The 14,268-nt window shown below is 39.8% G+C and overlaps 1 protein-coding gene across 4 annotated transcripts in view; it reads right to left on the reverse strand.

Moving 5' to 3' along the window:
* Positions 1-14,268, reverse strand: part of ATP10A (ATPase phospholipid transporting 10A (putative)) — a 181,137-nt gene that overhangs the window by 75,104 nt on the left and 91,765 nt on the right. The gene's annotated exons all lie outside the window — the stretch shown is intronic.

Here is a 14,268-nt window from a genome sequence, read left to right on the forward strand (position 1 = left end):
ATTTATCCTAAGGGACATATGTAAAACACTATAATCAAAACTGTAGAATACACAGTCTTTTCAAGGGCTCTCACAACATTTACAAATACTGACCATATTCTGAGCCATAAAGCAAGTAATATATTACAAAACAGAATTCATGTAAAATTCAATGAATCCAGAATTATCAGTAAGAAGAAAATTATTCTAAAAACTTTCATTTGTTCTGAAATTATGGAATACAATTCTAAATGACCAGTTGGTCTAAGAAAAAAAAGTTACAGAAGAAATTAGTACATATATTTCACTAAATGGTATCAAATATTATTATATTGAATTTACCACTTTGTAAATGCACCCTGTTGCATTATATACACATAACAAGCTAAAAAAGTCATTTTGCAGGAATATATCTCACCAGAGTGTGCAAGGTCTGTATGATGAAAAGTAAAGTATTCTTGAGAGAGAGTAATAAAGACACAATCTAGGCAGGAATGTATAATATTTGTGAATTAGAGGACTCAAGATTGTAACTCTCAGATCTCTCCAAATTTATCTATACATTCAATAGGATCACAACAAAAATTCTAACATCTTTGGGAACTTGACAAGTTCATTCTAAGAGAATGGAAATGTTAACAGCCAAGAATAGTAAAGATTCTTGAAAAGGAGAACAAAGTAAGATCTCTAGCAAGTATTAAGACTTTATCAGAAGGCTAGAGTAACTTAACACAATGCAGTACTGGTACAGGGATAGACACACTGGCAGAACAGGACAGAGAGGCCTGCAAACAGAGCTGAGCATTTATGGCCATCTAGCTCATGACAAGGGAGCAGTACTCTGGGAAAGGGATGCTTTTTCACTAAGTGGTTTTTAAATCATTGGGCATTCACCTGGGAAAAGAAAATGAAACTTAGTCCTACCTCTCATCTATAAAAGTCAATTCCAGATGAACTGTGGTCCTGCATTTGAAAGTTAAAAAGTAAAGCTTGAAGCAATTATAAGAGAATCTTCATGATACAAAGATAAGGAAATATTATTATTTAATAGTGACCAAGAGGGTTTAGTCATAAAGGAAAAGACTAACAGCCTTACGGAAACAAGACAAGCCCCTGGTCACCGCCCTCAGCGGCCATGGCTGCCGCAGGGACCCATTCACCGTCACTGGCCACGGAAGCGCCTAGGACGCCCTGGCAAACTTCCTTTCACCGAAGACACCATGAGAAGAGCAGAGAAACAAGCCACGGAGCTGGAGACAATAGCTGCATGGGGCTTTTGTGAGAGAATACATAAAGAATTCCTGGGAAATAACTACAGAAAGACAGATGACCTAGTGGAAATCAGACCAAGGACTTGAATAGGACAGTACCTATGAAATGGAAAAGAAAAATCCTTGGTAATTAGAAACTGCAAATCATACCACAATGAGATACCTCTGCAAGCTCAGTAGAATGATGATGATAAAAAAAAATACCAAGCGTTGGTGGGGAATGGTACACAGTGAACTCCCGCACACTGCTGGGGAACAGAGCTGCTCTGGGGGACAGTGCGGCATTGTCTATGAAGTTGCAGAGCTGTGGAAGTGGAATGGCCCCTCTCATCACTCTGTGATCTCATGGGAGGTCTGTGCCTCCTGTGAACTAGAAGTCTTGGTTCCTAGGGGAAGATGGGGGTGAGGGGAGAAGATTTTCCACCAGGAACCATTCCATTAACCCAAAGCTATACCTCTCACAGGCTCCTCGTCCCAGAACACCCACAGGAGGAAAAAAAAAGACCCTCATCATTATGAGGACAGAGAGCTGCTGCTAAGTCAGCGGGCAGGGAAGAGCATGTCTGAAATTAAAGGATTTGCTAGGGCATCTTGGCGTTTGCATGGCCGGTGACGATGAATGGGCCACTGCAGTAACCATGGCTGATGAGGGCACAGTGACCAGGAGCTTGTTGGGGACAGAGGACTGGGTCACCTCCCCCAAGCAGACGCAGACCAGCGGACCAGCAGGTTGAGATGAGGGGAATCTGGAATGGGTGGCAGAGGAGAGTGATAATGTATATCAGTTATGGCCTCAGGACCAACAATTGCCTTATTTTTTGTTTTCTAAAAGAAATTGTAATAGCTGCCACCTCGAAAAACAGATGAAAGGATGTTGTGCAAATGGATGAGGAAAATAAGCAGATTTGGGTGGTGTGTGGAGAGAAGCCACGTGTACGTCCTGAGGCTCCATCTGCCAAGCATGCTGCCTGCCCTCCACAGCCAGCACCTGCACCTCTGCTTGAGGGCTTTTGAGAACTAACACAGCCCACGCCACCATTACACGTGGACTGGATATGCTGGGGATTGATGTCTCCTGGGAGGGGCCCTCAACCAGGGAATGACAGGGGTCAGTGTATAAACATTCCAGTTCCCTTTCCCCCAAGGCAGGGTGCACGGGAGGCAGCTGTCTGCATTGTCTCCCCAAATTTAATAAATCAGCAATTCAGTGCCAATTGCCCACAGTGGTAATTTACTTGACAACACACCCTTTACCAGCTGCCTTCCCTCCCCATTCTTTCCAACTCCCACGTGTTTCCTAGAATCAGTCAACTTCTTCCAAACTCCTGCTAATGCTGATACTTTGACCTCTCCCATGAATCATGAATTTCTTAATGACATTTAAAATGGTGAATCCTTCCAAGAAGGTTTTCAATTTACTTTGCCCAAATCCATCAGAGGAATTGCTATCTCTGGCAGCTATGGCCTTATGAAGTGTATTTCTTAAAAACACTTCTTGAAAGTTGAAATTACTCCTTAATCCATGGGCTGCAGAATGAATGTGTTAGCAGGCAATAAAACAACATTCATCTCAGACATCTGTACAGAAAATGGAAATTTCCTGGCCAGGATTCTCAACTGACCCTGGCTTTCTCACTGCACATGTGCAATGCTTGCAGATGCATGATTGCACAAGTGTGGGCAATGAGTTGTTAACCGACTCTATAAAGAGCTCTGCCCAGTCAGTGCTCAGGGTTACGAGGTGGTAGAGAGGCCCAGGGGCAGACACAGCCTTGCTGCATGCAGACTTGCCCTGAGGCAGACAGGATTCTAGTGCTTGACCTGCCACTGCAAGAATAAAGCTGGGTATAAACCCTTTCACCCCCAAAGTTCTATTGTCATTTTTCAGTCTTACCAAATCCAGAGTAAACTTGCCTAGGGCTGAAAACTCAGGCAAGACAACTGGCATAGTTGGCAGGATTCGATGTATACCCAAAAAACAAGACAAAACAAAAACAGAACAAGCTGCCCTCATGGGAGGGGTACTTAGGCAGGCTGCCCCTATGGATGGCCCTATGGACACTTGAATATTCCCCAGTGGACATGTGGTCTGAGGTAGCTTGCTTCCTAGAGGACTGGGCCCTCCACAGGACTGGGGGGAGTGGGAGGTGGAGGTGACACCTGAGGCAGTAGAGGTGGTCCACAGGGAATTCCTTGGAGAAACAGAGAAACCACAAGGCAGCGGGAACCGTGGGTTGGCTTTTTCTCACAGTGTTAAGAAAGGCCATCCAGGAGAAGGATGCACTCCTGCTAGAGGAACAAGAAGCAGCAGCCTGATAATGCGAGCTGCGAGGTGCTACAGAGGAGGTAAAAATTTATTGATGACTGAGATGGTATTACTATGAGGTGCCGTGGAGATGGCAGAGGATGTAATGGCAGCACAAGAAGACACAGCACAAGAACGCAGGCTGTGAGGTGCTGTGGGAGAGGCAAACGACACGAAGGAGGACATACTCCTGCGAGAAGCACAAGAGGCAGCACGAGATCGCCAGCTGCAAGGCACCAAGGTGAAGGTCAGAGCTGCTGAACACTGAGCGAGCATCGCTGTGAGGCCCTGCAGAAAAGGGAAAGGGGGTTGCAGAGGAGGCACTCGGGAAAGCAGCGAAAGCTATCGACAGCCCCGCAAGTGGAAGAGGAGCTGGGGTTCGACGAGTGAGTGGGGGTGGAGGCAGCGCTGATGCGGGAGGCACTGGCCCCTCCTCTACTGAAAACCCTCCTGGTTGTAGTCAAGAAAATGAAGACACAGCAACTGCGGGTTTCTCTGAGAGAGGTGCAGCCCCCTCCCCAGGTCATGGAGCACTCTATGCTCTGCCCCTATACACAGGCTAAACTGGTGGATTTGGGCTCCTGGTTTTGGCAGAAGCCCTTGGAGTTTATATCAACTTGGCTCCTACGTCTTTGGGATGTAGAGATTGATAGTATCATTCTGTCTGGATCAGAGATGGGAAAGCTGGCTTCCTGACAGTTCATCCTCTCTTGCAGCAGCAACTGCAAAAAGCATATGATTTTCACCTGACCCTTGTCTGCTTGTCCACTGTGCACATGCAATGCTCATGGGTGCATGCTTGCACACAGATGGGCAATGAGTTATTATTGACTCTATATAAAAAGCTCTTCCCAGTGGTCTGGGGTTACGAGGCTGTAGAGAGGCCTGGGGCAGAGAATGGCTTCCTGCATGCAGACTTGCCCCAAGGCAGATGGGGTTCTAGTGTTTGACCTGCCCCCACAAGAATAAAGCTGGGTATAAAGCCTTTCACCTGCAAAGTTCTGTGGTCATTTTTCAGTCTCACTGAATCCACAGTGAACTTGCCAGAGGCTGAAACCCTCAGGCAAGACAACATCTCCATCATAGCTCATGGGTGACCAGGTGCATCGTCAATGAGCAAGTTGTATTTTAGAAAAAAAATCTTTTTTCCTGAGCTTAAAATATTCAGTAAACCATGTTGTAAGTACACATGCTGTCATCCAGGCCTTGTTGCTCCATTTATAGAGCACAGGCAGAGTAGACATAGCATAATTCTTAAGGACCCTAGGATTTCCAGAATGGTCCATAAGCATTGGCTTCAATTTAAAGTCACCAGCTGCCTTAGTCCCTTACAAAAGTGTCAGCCTGTCCTTTGAAGTTTTGAACCCTTGAGCCAGGCACTGACTTCTCTTGAGCTATGAAAGTCCTAGATGGCCTGTTCTTCCAATAGAAGGCGGTTTGTCTACACTGAAAATCTGTTGTTCAGGGTAGACACCTTGTTTAATGATATTAGCTCGATCTTCTGAATAACTCACTGCAGCTTCTACACCAGCACTTGCTGCTCCACCTGCACTTTTATGTTATAGAGATGGCTTCTCTCCTTGAACCTCATGAACCAACCTCTGTCTGCTTCCAACTTTTTCTCTGCAGCTTCCTCACGTCTCTCAGCTGTCACAGAATTGAAGAGAGTTCGGGTTTGATGTGGGTTAGGCTTTGGTTTAAGGGAATGTTGTGGCTGGTTTGATCATCTACCCAGACCACTAAAATTGCCCCCACATCAGCTATAAGGCTGCTTTGCTTTCTTATCACTCACGTGTTCACTGGAGCAACACTTGCAATTTCCTTGGAGAACTCTCTTCCTTTGCATTCATAATTTGACTGTTTGGCACAGAAGGCCCAGCTTTTGGCCTGTCTAGGCTTTTGAACATCCTTTTTCACAGCTTAATCGTGGTTAGCTTTCGATTTAAATCCAGAGACGTGTGACTCTTCTTTCACTTGAACACTTCCAGGCCATTGTAGGATTATTAATTGGCATTATTTCTATATTATTTTCTCAGCAGAACAGGGAGTCCTGGAGAGAGAGGGAGAGATGTGGGGAAATGGCCAGTTGGCAGGGCAGTCAGGACACATAACACTTATCAACTAAACTCCCTGTTTTGTATGGGTAGGGCCCATGGCACCCCAAAAAAGTTATAGTAGTAACATCAGAGATTACTGATCACAGGTCACGATAGCAAATGTAATAACAATGAAAATGTTGAAATATTGCAAGAATTACCAAAATGTTACAGAGACATGAAGTAAACAAATATTACTGGAAAAATGGCACCAATAGACTTGCTAGATGCAGGGTTGCCATAAACCTTCAATTTGCAAAAAGCGCAGTATCTGCAAATGCAATAAAGTGAAGCACAGTGAAATACAGTGTGCCACTAGTTGCGGCGTATCTATCTAAACAGATACTACTAGCAATGAAAGGAAACGACTTGTTGATACACAAACTTGGATGAATCTCAAAATATGTGTACTGAAAGAAAAAAGTCATAGAAAAAAGTATACACTAAATTATTCCATTTATAGAAATCTTCAGAAAATCCAAAATAATCTACAGTAACTGAAAGTGTATATATGGTTGTCCAGGGGCTCAGAGAGGGGTGGGAGAGGGTGATTATAAACTTTTCTGGATGATGGATATGCTCACTAACTTGGTGGTGGTGGTGATTTCCTTGGTATATACATGTCAGAACTCATCAAATTATCCACTTTAAATACATGCAGTTTATTGCATGTCAATTATACCTCAATGAAGCAGTTTTAAAATGAAAGGGCAGCAAAAGTTTGCAACTGATAATTAACTAACAAAAGATTTTTTTTCCTTGTGGCATACTAATTTTCCCTAACATTCTATTCTTTGAACCTTATAGAGCAGCTAAAAACAAATGCTTAATGAATTGCCTGTCCTCTTGAAACTATACTGTCATCTGACTTCTCCAAGACTATTTTCACCTTAAGTAAAGGAAAACTTCATTTTTTCATTCAACAAATATTTATTCAGTACTAATAAGTATCAGGCATTATTCCAGACAATAGGAATAAAATAATAAAGAATATAAATAAAAATTCTTGTTCTCATGGAGCATACATTTGAGTGGGAGAAGACAGACAATAAATAATTCACTACAATATATAGTATGTTGTGTGGTAAGGACTATTATGAGGGGGAAAACTAGGCAGAAAGGGGAGGGTACTATGAAGGAAAAGGAGTGGGTAAATTCTGCTTTTAATGCAGAAGTCACTGAAATAATCATTGGAAAGATGATATCTGAGCAAAGACTTAAAGGAGGTATGGGGTTAACACTGCAGATGACTCAGGGAATGAGTATCTTAGACAGAAGAATGAGCAAGTGCAAAAGCCCTGGGGCAAGACCATGCTGGCTTCTGGGGAAACTGAAAGGAGGCCAGTGTGGATTGGTAGGAAGTCAGCAAGGAAGAGCGTAGTAAGAGGCAATGTCAGAGATGATAGAGGAAGGTCATAAAGGGCCTGGCGAGCCATGAGGAAGACTGATCCACTTGAGTGAGAAAGGAAGCCCCTGGACGCTTCTGAGCAGGGGATCACTCTGACTGCTATGTGGAGAGGAGACTGAGTGTGCAAGGGGCAGAGAACAGGTGGAGGGCAGGAGGGGCAGAAGCGGGGAGATTGGTTAGTACGGAGACTTGTACAATAATCCAGGCAACTGAGGATAGAGGCTTGGTGCAGTGGGTGGAAATGGTGGTGGTAAAAAGCAGAGAGATTCAAGGCGTATTTTGAATACAGAGCCAAGAAAATCTGCTGACAGATCATATGTGTCATGTAGGAGGAAGAGGGGAGCCAGGGCTTTTGGCAGATAAAACCTTAAAGATGAAGTGGCCATTAAATGAAATTTGGAAAATTGCCATGGAACACTTCTTGTGGTGAAAGATTTGGTTTGGTATACTAATGGGTTGCGTTTGAGGTGCTAATAAGCTGTCTCCTTTATGGGATTAGTAGTAAGGAAGAGCAGAGAAAGAGGGTCTCACCTGAGCATAAAACGACATCAAGGATGATCATTGTTAAGGAGAAACTGATTAGGATTCGGTGATGCAGGCAGAGGGCGAGGCAGGTGAAGCCAGGCAGTGGTGTCAGGTCACTGACAGAGAGCGGCCAGCACCGAGGCCTTTGTGGGATTCCCTCAAGGGCATTCTAGGTGCCAGTGGAGGCTTGTGCTTGTGAGATGGAGAAGAGTGGGCAAATCTAGACACATTCAGGAGATAAAAAATCAGTGAGCTTGGTTGAAGTGCTGTAAGCAACCAAGGATGAAATACTAAGGTAAAACTCAAATAGGTTGTCAAATTTGTTCAGAAAGCAAAAATAGGAAATGTGATTAATTCTTGGTTATTCTAGAGAATGTTTCTTTCAAATCCAGGGACATGGCACAATATTCTAAATGACACGTGTAATGTCAGGTGTCTAAACAAGGAAGGGCAGCATTCACAAACTACTCCATTTATTTATATATGTATGCATTTTTAAGGACATGGGAAATGTCTGGAAGGAGATATTGCCAAATATTTAGTTTGGATAATGGGATTTCCCATGATTTTTTTCATTCTATTTACTTTCTAAGTTTTAATGACCACATTTTACTTGACAACTCAAAAATCAGAATATCAGTTTTGTTCTAGAAGGAGAATGAAAGAGGCAATACAGAACCTCTGAGGCCATTTAAGTTGGTCAAACTTGCTTGGTCACTGGCTCCATTTTTAAGCTCTAAGAAATCAAACACAAAGATTCCGCTCTGAGTAAAAAATCAGATGAAAATTCATTATTTTAAAAAATCATAAACAAGAAATACAAGTTATGTTTGCTGTGCAGATTAACTGAAAGTGGGATGTCTATGTCTGAATATTGTCTGTCATTACGGGGAAGAAGCAAGAAGAGAAGTATTTGTTGTGGCAAAGTGGCCTACAGCTGGGAGGCACCGAGGACTCAGGACCTTGGGAAGCCCTTGTTTTCCCTTGATTTGCATTTGAACTGATGCAGTCTTCAGCCTTCAATAAAATTTATTGCTTTGTTTTCTTGGTCTCAATGAAGCTACCCCAAATCCTGTGTATTTATCTTTTGCAAATTAAGTTTATTTTTAATATGGTAAATGCATGATTCTTTTACAGGCTGAATGGCATACTTTGTTGATGTCCCTGAATTTATTTGTTATTTTTTAACTCAATTTTAATTCACAAACAATATCCTATTAGTTTTAGGTGGACATCATACTGATTCAGTACTTTTTACATTTCAAAATGATCTCCAAAATAAGTCCAGTTACTGCCATCATACAAGTTTTACAATATGGTGTAATATGTTCCTTATTCTGTACATTACATCCCCATGACTTGTTTTTCTTATAACAAGAAGTTTGCACCTCTTAATTATTACCTTTTACCTACCTCACCTGCTTCCCAACCCATCACCCCACAGATAACCAACTGTTTGTTTCCCGTATTTACTTATGCTTCTGTTTTGTTTGATTTGTTCATTTGTTTTGATTTTTAGATTCCAAATATAAGTAAAATTATGTGGTGTTTGCCTTTTTCAGTCTGACTTATTTCACTTAGCCATAATACTCTCTAGGTCCATCTATATTGTTGCAAATGGTAAATTTTCATTCCTTTTTATGACTAAGTAATATTTCAGTATGTGTGTGTGTGTGTGTGTGTGTGTGTGTGTGTGTGTGTGTGTGTGTAACATCATCTTTATCCATTCATCTATTGGTGGACATTTAGACAATGCTTCCATATCTTGAATACTGTAAATAATGCTGCCATAAATATAGGGGTGAATATATCTCTTTGAATTGATATTTTCATTTACTTAGGATAAATACTCAGACGTGGAATTGCTGGATGGTATGGTAGTTCAATTTTAAATTTTTCCAGGAATCTCCATTCTGTTTTCCATAATGGCTGTACCAGTTTACATCCATCCACCAACAGTACACAAGCGTTCTCCCTCCTCCACATCCTCAACAACACTTAGTATTTCTTGTCTTGATACTAGCCAACCTGAAATCGTGAGGTGATATCTTACTGGTTGTGATTTGCATTTCCCCGATGATCAGTGATTTTGAGTTTCTTTTCACCTGTCTGTTGCCCATCTGTATCTCTGTTGAAAAAATGTCTGTTCAAGTCCTCTGCTCATTTTTCAATCAAGTTTTTTTTTTGATACTAAGTTGTGTAAGTTCTTTATATGTTTTGGATATCAATACCTAATTTGGCTATATGATTTGAAAATATCTTCTCCCATTCAGTAGGGTGCCTTTTTTGTTTTGTGGATGGTTTCAATCACTGTGCAGAAGTTTCTTAGTTTGATGTATTCCATTTGTTAATTTTAGCTTTTGTTGCCCTTGCCTGAGGAGACTGGTCCAAAATAATATTGCTAAGACTGACATCAAAGAGCTTACTGCCCATGTTTCCTTCTAGGAATTCTAGGAAATCAGATTCTACATTCAAGTAATTAACCCATTTTGAGTTTATTTTTATGTATAGTTTAAGATAGTGGCCAAATTTCATTCTTTTGTACATAGCCATCCAGTTTTCCCAACACTGCTGATTGAAGAGACAGTTTTTTCCCTATTGTATTTTCTTGCCTCATTTGACATAATTTAATTATGTATATGTGGGTTTATTTCTGGGCTCTCAATTCTGCTCCATTGACCTATGTGTCTGTTTTTAGGCTAATACCATTCTGTTTTGATTATTGTAGCTCTGCAGTATAGTTTGAAATCAGGGAACAGATCTCCAGCTTTGCTCTTCCTTCTTAAGATGCTTTGGCTAGTCAGGGCCTTTCTGGTTCCATGCAAATTTTAGGATTATTTGCCCTTAATCTGTGAAAAATGTCACTGGTATTCTGATTCTTTTAAACCATGAGCACGACATACCTTTCCATTTATTTGTGTCTTCAGTTACTTTCACCACTGTCTTTTCTGAGTACAGATATTTCACCTCCCTGGTTAAATTTATTCCTAGGTATTTTTTTTTTGAGGCAGTTGTTAATGGGATTGTTTTCTTAATTTTTGTGATAGCTCATTATGAATTATTAATGTATAGAAACACAACTGATTTCTGTATGTAATTTTGTAGCCTGCAATTTTAGTGAATTCATTTATTAGTTCCAATAGTTTTTTGGGGGAGCCTTTAGGGTTTTCTATATACAGTATCATGCCATCTGCAAATAATGACAATTTTACTTCCTCCTTTTCAATTTGGATTTTTATTTCTTTTTCTTGCTTAAATGTCATGGGTAGGACTTCCAATAGCATGTTGAATAAAAGTTGTAAGAGTGGGCATTGTCTTTTTTCTGATCACACTGCTGAGTATGACACTACATATGTTTCTCATACCAGCCTTTAGGTTGAGGTACACTCCTTCTGTACCCACTTTGTTGAGAGTTTTTATCATAAATTGAACTTTTGATTTTGTCAAATGCTTTTTCTATTTCTACTGAGATGATCATATGATGTTTATCCCTTATTTTGTTAATGTGGTGTGTTGTGTTGATTGACTCACAAATGTTGAACCATCCTTACATCCCTGAAATAAATCCTACTTGGTTGTGACATATGATCCTTTCAATATACTGTTGAAATCAATTTGATAATATTTTGTTGAGTATGAAAGGTATTTCATGCTCATGGTTTAAAAGAATCAATATTGTTAAATGTCCTTACTACCCAAAACAATCTGTAGATTCAATGGGATCCCATCAAACTACCAATGACATTTTTAACACGTTCTTCAGGAATACTGGCTTGTAATTTTCTTTTTTTGTGGTGTCTTTGTCTGGTTTTGATATCAGGTTAATTCTGGCCTTATAAAATGAATTTGGAAGTTCTCCTTCTTCAATTTTTCAGAATAATTTGAGTAATATTGGTACTACCTCTTCTTGAAATGTTTGATCAAATTCACCTGTGAACCACATGGTTTTGGACACTATACGTTATACAACAGACTTGCGTTTTGGTGTCAGTTTAACTTTTCTTTTTTCATTGCTGATTTTACATATTTGACCTCCTCCCCCATTTTTTCCTAGATGAGTCTGAATAAAGACTATTAATTCTATTTACCTTTTCAAACAACCATCTCTTAGTTTCATCAATCTTTTCTATTCTTTGTCACTACTACATTTATTTATCATTTATTTATCAAGATCTGGTCTGATCTTTATTATTTCTTTATTTCCACTAACTTTGGGCTTGTTTGCTGCTCTTTTTCTAGTTCCTTTAGGTGGACAGTTAGATTGTTAATTTGGGCTTTTTCTTATTTTCTTGAGGCAGGCCTGTATCACTATGAACTTTTTTCTTAGAACTACTTTTGCTCCATCCCCCAAATTTTGGAAAGTTGTTTTTCCATTTTCTTATGTCTCAAAGTATGTTCTGATTGCCGCTTTGATTTCTTTGTTGAACCACTGGCTGTTTAATAGCATGTTGTTTAGTCTCCATCTATTTGTGTTTTCTTCAATTTTCTATATATCAGAAAAGACATCTGATACTATAAATTTTTCTTAGATTTGTTGAAACTTTTTTTGTGGCCTAACATGATCTATCCTAGAGAATGTTCAATGTGCCTTTGTAAAGAAGGTGTCTACTGCAGTTTTTGGATAGAATATTCTATATGTATCTATTAAATCCACCTGGTGTAATGTGTCATTTAAGCCCAATATTTCCTTATTGATTTTCTGTCTGGATGATACGTCCATTGATAAAAGTGGCATATTAAAGTCCCCTAGTATTGAATACTTCCAAACTCATTCTATGAGGCCAGCATCACTCTAATACAAAAACCAGGCAAAGACACCACAAAGAAAGAAAATTACAGATCTATATCACTAATGAACACAGATGTAAAAATACTCAACAAAATGCTAACAGATCGAATTAAAAAATACATCAAAAAGGTCACCCATCATGATCAAGTAGGGTTTATTCCAGGGACGCAAGGATGGTACAACATTCAAAAATCCATCAACATCATCCACCACATCAACAAAAAGAAGGACAAAACCCACATGATCATCTCCATAGATGCCAAAAAAGCATTTGATAAAATTCAACATCCATTCATGATAAAAACTCTCAACAAAATGGGAACAGAGGGCAAGTACCTCAACATAATAAAGGCCATATATGACAAACATAAAGCCAACATCATACTTAACAGTGAGAAGCTGAAAGATTTTCCTTTAAGATTAGGAGGAAGACAAGGATGCCCACTCTCCCCACTTTCATTCAACATAGTTCTGGAGGTTCTAGCCATGGCAATCAGACAACAGAAATAAATAAAAGTATCCAGATTGGTAAGGAAGAAGTTAAACTGTTGTTTGCAGATGACATGATATTGCACTAAAAAACCCTGAAGAATTCACCCCAAAACTACTAGAACTAATAACTGAATTCAGCAAAGTTGCAGGATAAAAAATCAATACACAGAAATCTGTTGCATTCCTATACACTAATGATGAACCAGCAGAAAGAGAAATCAGGAAAACAATTCCATTCACAATTGCATCAAAAAGAATAAAATACCTAGGAATAAACCCAACCAAGCAGGTGAAAGACCTGTACCATGAAAACTACAAGACACTCATGAGAGAAATTAAAGAAGATACCAATAAATGGAAATATATCCCTTGATCATGGATAGGAAGAATTAATATTGTCAAAATGGCCATCCTGCCTAAAGCAATCTATAGATTCAATGCAATCCCTATCAAAATACCAACAGCATCCTTCAACGAACTAGAGCAAATTGTTATAAAATTCATATGGAACCACAAAATACCCAAATAGCCAAAGCAATCCTGAGAAGGGAGAATAAAGTGGGGCAATTACACTCTCTGACTTCAAGCTCTACTACAAAGCCAAAGTAATCAAGACAATTTGGTATTGGCACAAGAACAGACCCATAGACCAATGGAACAGAATAGAGAGCCCAGATATAAAACCCAAGCATATATGGTCAATTAATATATGATAAAGGAGCCATTAACATACAATGGGGAAAAGACAGCCTCTTCAACAACTGGTGTTGGCAAAACTGGACAGCTACATGCAAGAAAATGAAACGGGTTTATTGTCTATCTCCATATACAAAACTAAACTTGAAATGGATCAAAGACCTGAATGTAAGTCATGAAACCATAAAACTCTTAGAAGAAAATACAGGCAAAAATCTCTTGACTATAAACATGAGCAAATTTTTCCTGAATGTATCTCCTTGAGCAAGAGAAACAAAAGCAGAAATGAACACATGGGACTACATTCAACTGAAAAGTTTCTGTACAGCAAAGGACACCATCAGTAGAACAAAAAGGAATCCTACAGTATAGGAGACTATATTTGTATAAGACATATCCAACAAGGGGTTAACATCCAAACTATATAAAGAACTCACATGCCTCAACACCCAAAAAGAAAATAACCCGATTAAAAAATGGCCCGAGGATATGAATAGACAATTTTCCAAAGAAGAAATTCAGATGGCCAACAGGCACATGAAAAGATGCTCCACATCGCTAATGATCAGGGAAATGTAAATTAAAACCACAGTGAGATATCACCTCACACCAGTTAGGATGGCCAACATCGAAAAGACTAGGAACAACCAATGATGGCGAGGATGTGGAGAAAAGGGAACCCTCCTACACTGCTGGTGGGAATGTAA

This window comes from Manis javanica, chromosome 18 (assembly GCF_040802235.1).
Source record: "Manis javanica isolate MJ-LG chromosome 18, MJ_LKY, whole genome shotgun sequence".
NCBI classification, from domain to species: domain Eukaryota; kingdom Metazoa; phylum Chordata; class Mammalia; order Pholidota; family Manidae; genus Manis; species Manis javanica.